The sequence below is a fragment of the Bison bison genome, unplaced genomic scaffold (assembly GCF_000754665.1).
Source record: "Bison bison bison isolate TAMUID 2011002044 unplaced genomic scaffold, Bison_UMD1.0 scf7180017864301, whole genome shotgun sequence".
Classification (NCBI taxonomy): Eukaryota; Metazoa; Chordata; class Mammalia; order Artiodactyla; family Bovidae; genus Bison; species Bison bison.
Window position 1 is genome coordinate 1,718,226 of NW_011494873.1, and position 6,234 is coordinate 1,724,459.

Below are 6,234 nucleotides of genomic sequence, written 5' to 3' on the forward strand. Positions count from 1 at the left end.
GAAGAAAGTTCACGCTTTGAACACATCTCTCAAAGCCCTTCACAACTCAGTCCCCACCTACTTACTCTCCAGCTTGACGTAACCCACGGCCACAGCCTTGCCGCCTGCTCTCCCAGCACCATGCTTTTGTGTCCTTCCCAGGATGTATCCGGCCCCCAAGATGACCCCCACCTCCTGGTATTACACCCTTGTGAGATTCCCTCCCTTTGAGTGGAGGCTGGACTTACGAATAAAAGAAGGTGGAAATGACAGCATGCACTTTGGAGAGACTTCATAGAAGGTTGACTCTCTCTCTTGGCAGGGAGAAGCCATGTCATGACCAGTGTTAAGGACAGGTCCACGTGGGGAGGGCTAAACTCTCCTCCAACAGCCCCGTGGATGAGCCTGGATCCACCCGCTCCAGTCGTCTTGAGACTGCAGCCTTGGCCAACAGCTTGACTGCAGCTTCATCATGGATCCTGAGCTAGAACCACCCGGGTAGCTGCTCCTGGATTCCTGACCATCAGAAACTGCAAGGCAATAAATTGCTGTTTAAGTTTGGGATAATTTGTTACACAGAAATAGATAACTCACTCAATCTGCTTTTCTCCCTAAAATCTACTTATTCTTCAAGGTCTCCGCTCAGATTCTTCTTCTTCCTCGAAGCTTCTCCTAACTCCCCGTAGAAGATACCGGACAATTTTTCCTCCCAACATCCTCTCCTTCTTTGGCAATGCCGCCCTGACTTTCTTTCTTTTTAAAGGCCTTGCTCTGGGATCTTAGTTCCCCGACAAAGGATTAAATCTCAGCAGTGAAAGTACTGAGTCCTAACCACTGGACCACCAGGGAATTCCCACCCCTGACCTTTCTTTAGGAAACCACACTTCTTCCATCTGAATCTGTGTGTGTTGAATAAGGCTGATTCCACTCCAGGCTCGAGGGTGGGCATTCAGTCTAGGCTTGGCCTATCCCTGCTCCTGAGCCCACTATTCTGGTCTGCCACCAACGAGAACCCCTGAGGGTCAGCCCAGGAGCCTTTGCCTGAGGCAGCAGGAAAGAGCTTGCCTTCAGCTGCTGGAGTTGCAGAGCTGGAAAAACAGCCTGGAGCTCCAGGCAAGCATTTTGCCAGCACAAAAGGAAAGCCTCTCTAGAGACAAAGTCAGAATTTAAAAGATAAGCCTATGGGACTTCCCTGGTGGTCCAGTGGTTAAGACCCTGCACATCCAAGGCAGATCCCACATGTCTTACGGCACAGCAAAAGAAAAAAAAAAATTTTTAAAAGGTGGGCCTAGGGATGGGGAGAGAGATTCCTGATGCAATTATTGAAGTGCCTGAAACCAAATCTACGTCTGGACTTATCTTTCTTCTTTCTTTCTTTTTTTTTTCTCTTTGTTTCTCTCTCTCTGGCCCGAGGCAGGATATGTTAATTTGAGATGATCTCAGCCACCTTGAACTGAAAGTGTTGAGACCAATTTATGTCCATGCGTAGAATTAGGAACACTGTACCAGCCTCCTAGAACCTCTGGTGCTGCCCCTAACACAGCACTTAGCATGAAACTGTACCTGCACAGGAGTTGGGGCCCCTGAGCTCGAGTCTTTGTCATAGCAGCACACTTCTGCTTACCTACTCCTTGCTTCCTAAACACAGGGACGTGTCGTGCTTCTTTCTGCAGCCAGAGGACCTGTCATAGAGAGGTGTCCACTGAATAACTTAAAATGGATGAGTGAATGAATGACAGTCTTTTAGCTGGCCAGGAGACTTTCCAGAGCAAGAAAGGAGAATTTGTTCAGAAGCCTGTTATGAGGCCCAAGTTACCCTCAACACCTCTTCAAGCTGACAAAGGACTATTATTTCTTAAGCTCTTCATCCAGGCCACAGTTGAACCAGCCACACCCCTAGAACACAAACCAGGCTCCTATTACAGAAAAACAAATCTGACTTGGGCATTTCCCTGCCTCAAACAACTTTCCGTGATGTGTTTGGCAAGAGGGGGTAGAGACCAGTGAGCATTTGGAGCCAGGGAACTTTCTACATTATAGAATGTTCATGTGTTTATCAATTGATTCATTCAGCAAGCATTTAATTAACACCTGCTATATGCCTGGCCCTGTACATGTTACTTCATTTTTACAGCAAGCTTTTAGGGCCATGTATTTGTTACCTGTTGCTGCCTAACAAATTGTCCCAAACTTAGTCGCTTAGAACAACAAACTTCTCATTTCATGGGATCCAGATGCAGCTCAGCCGAATGCCTCTGGGTCAAGGTCTTCTGGGAGGTTGCAGTCAAGTTGTGGGTCAGGGCTGCGGTCATCTCAAGGCTCAACTGAGGCTGAGGGATCTGCTCCAAGTTTAATCACATGGTTGCTGTCAGGTGCCAGAAGATTCACTAGTGAGCTCTCTCACAGGACCTCTCCACAGGGCTGCTGGCTTGCCCAGAATGGTTGATCTGAGAAACAGTGTTCAAGGCAGAAGCCACAATCTTTCTGTATCTTAGTCTTAGGAGCGACATGCCACTGTTTCTGCCATATTCTGTTCATTCAAAGTGAATCACAAGTCCAGCCTACATTGTAAGGACGGAGATTATGAAAGCGTTTGGATACAAGGAGGTGGGTTTATTGGGATGGTGATTTTAGAGGTTACCTGCCACAGGAAAGGTATTTTTATCCTTCACTGCATACTCAGACAACCAGCTAGTTAAACTGTGTGTCCATGTCTCTCAGCTAGACAGTCATCTGATTGCAGTGCTTTACCATTTCACTAAGCCTGTTGGGGGTGAGGCAGAAGAAGGCAGGGAGAAGGTGCTGGTAGAACAAGGATGTGGGGATGGAGTCTTTATTGACTGTCTACACTGTGTAACTGAATACCCACGAGTTAGTGGCTTACACTAAACATTTATTATCTCACAAAGTTTCTAAGACTCAGGAGGAATCCAGGAGCGACTTAGATGAGTGGCTCTGGATGAGGGCTTCTCCCTTGGCTGTAGTTAAGCTGTGGGCTGGAGCTGCAGCTCTGAAGACTTAGAGGCTAAGGATCCACTTCTAGGATGACTCGCTCACATGGCTGTTGGCAGGAGGCCTCAGTTCTTTGCCATCCAATCCCTCTCTAACCGTGCTTTAGTATCTTTATGACCTAGAAGCTGGTTTTCTCCAGAACAAGTGATTCAGGAAAGCCTAAGGAGAAGCCTCAATGCCCTTACTACCCAGCCTACAGAGTCATATGAGGTGATTTCTGCAATGCCCTGTTGGTTACCCAGCTTGGCACGTCACATTGTGGGAGGTGATTACACAAGGGCATGGGAATATCAGCCACTTGAGGCTGGCTACGATAGGGTCCTGAAAGATTAGCAATCCTAAAACTCAGTTTGTAGTAAGTTACTCCCTTGGTCAAGAGATGCAGGGTTTTCTCATTTACTGTAACACAACGTCTGATTTCCTTTGTCCCGTCTTACACTGTCTTCTGAGCACACAGGCCATCTGGAACTGGCTTACAGACCTCAAGAGTCCCCACAGAGATCTTTGTTGATGTGTCCCTTCCCCCTATTCTCTCTGGGAATTCTTACAGAAGGCCTGCCTCTCTGGGAAACTGCCATTCAGCCTTCAATACACAGTTATGGTCCCCTACCACCTGCCGAACCATGTGCAGGCTCTGGTTGGTTGCTAGGATACAGTGATGCGCAAACAGACATCCACCCTCCACGGAGAACTTCCAGTCAACATAGGGAGGTAGACACTAGCCAATTAATAATAATCTGAAAATACAAAATAACAGTAACTTAAACCAGACATGTGTGTTTCTCTTTGGCTTAGAAGTTTGGGGAGATGTTCGAGGACAGGTACTGTGTCATTCAAGGGCAGGGGCCCAGGCTCCCTCTATCTTGTTGCTCTGCTCTACATGACCTTCACTGAATGGAGCAGGATGGTGGCATCCACACTCTGGGTAGCCAGAGGGAGAGAGGGACACAGTGGGTAACGTCCACCGAGAATCCCTGAAGCAGCTACGTCTCTTTACATCTCAGTGGCCAGAACTTAGTCACATGGCCACGCCTAGCTGCAAGGGAAGCTAGGAAATGTAACTTTCATTCTGAGCACCCATATGCCCAGCCAAAAATTGGGAGTTCCATCTTCATGCAAAAATAGCAACCATAGTCAAACCTCTCTTACATTTACTCTGTGCCAGGCACTCTCCTAAATCCTTGACATTCATTGACACATTTTATCCTTACAACACGTCTATGCGGGAGGTAGTATTATTGTCCTAATTTTACAGATGAGGAAACTGAGGTACAGAAGTAAGATAAATTAGTAAGTAGACAGACTAGAATGTGACACCACGCAGTTTGGCTGGAGCATGGACTCTGTTACCATAGCTAAGAGTTATGAAGAAAGGGAGAATCTACTGGGAGGCATGCACAGTCTCTGTTCAATACAGCAGGGTGCAACACAGAGAGATGAACGTGCTCAAGGCAAAAGAAACAGCAAATGCAGAAGTCCCCTAACCCCCCAAAACGTGGTCCTTTATCACAGTGTCTCTAGGAATTAAATGTGCCAATGAATCTTTTGGAGACCGTGTGAAGTGCACACTTAATTCAATAGGTCTGGGCTAGGGCTGAGAATGTGCCCCATGACGCCTTTGCAGTTGGCTGGTGGACCAGCACCAGGCTGTGGACCAGACTTTGAGGGGGAGGACTCATTGTCAAATGTTCACCACTGTGTGACTCCCCTCCTATAGAGGGCCAGGCAAACAGTCTTTTGGGCTCCGTGGCTACTCAAGGCCCCTTTTATGTTTCTACTGCTCCTAGGACTCAAGTTCCAGCTGAGATTTCCTTCTCTCTCCCAAGGGTGCCAGGCCCCTTGCTGGCTGAATGAATGAATGAAAGAAAAGGGAAGAAGAGGCAACACTGTATAGGGTCCAGAGGAAGAGTGTGGTTCACAGCCCACACCCTACACCAGACAGGAACTGGCACCATGCATTCTGAATCCTCCCAAAGGAACAGGTACCACCATTTCCCTCTATTTATAGACAAGACATGGCCTGCTGGCCCTGCTTTTTGAACATGAGCCCCACCGCCCCCCTTCCTCCCTTGGGATTTTTTAGGCTTCTGTGTTAGCAAAGCCTTGGAGGTGGGGCCAGTCATAGAAGGGGAAGTTCAAAATGGGTTTCCTCCACCTGGGTCTTGTATTACAACTACCAGCTCCTCTCATTCAGCAATCCTGAAAGGAGATGCTGATTACCTGTGAATTTCACAGAAGGAAACTGAGGCTCAGAGAGGTCCACCCTGGGCCAAGTCACACAACAGGTCTTGGTCTGCCATCCACAATAGACTGGGCTCAGAGCCAGGCTCAGTGAATACCACTGAAATGAACCATGTACTGAAGATGCAAGCAGAGAAGTAGAGCTAGCAGGCCAAACACAACAGCTTCAGGTGACAAGCCTTTACTAGGTGCCAGGCATCACACTATGCACTTTCCCAACTTTCTCACTGGATCCCCAGGAAAAACCTCCTCTGGTAAGCATCATCAGCTTCTTCCTGCAGATGTGGAAAGGGGTGTGGGCTCAGAGAAGCCCAGCGTGTTTCCCAGAGAGGCTCAGCAGGGATGTGGTTGGGTCCACTTTACAAATCTAGGCCTGCCTGACCTCCACCTTTCTGTCACGGTATTAGGCCCTTTACTCAGAGTTAGATGCTGTGCATAGCCCAAATCTGTACCATGCCATTTAATTTGCACAACTCAAGAACGTGAAAGTCGCTCAGTCGTGTCCAACTCTTTGGGACCCCGTGGACTGTACAGTCCATGGAATTCTCCAGGTCAGAATACTGGAGTGGGTAGCCTTTCTCTTCTCCAGGGGATCTTCCCAACCCAGGGAATCAAACCCAGGTCTCCCGCATTGCAGGCGGATTCGTTACTAGCTGAGCCACCAGGAAAGCCCAAGAATACTGGAGTGGGTAGCCTATCCCTTCTCCAGCGGATCTTCCCGACCCAGGAATGGAACCGGGGTCTCCTGCATTACAGGCGGATTCTTTACCAACAGAGCTATCAGGGAGGCCTCAACTCAGGAAAACTGGTTTGCAAATACAAAATAACGGAGGCAGTGGGATTTGCTCAAGGCCACAGAGAATTGATGGAAAACAGTGGGGGGCGGGAGCTGGGAAGGCATGAATAACTGTACCTTTGGGTGCTCCCTCCCTCTCCAAGCCTCGAGCCCCACCGCGCGCCCCGCTAAGGCCCGCCCCTCCGTCCCGGCACCCAGCCCCCTAC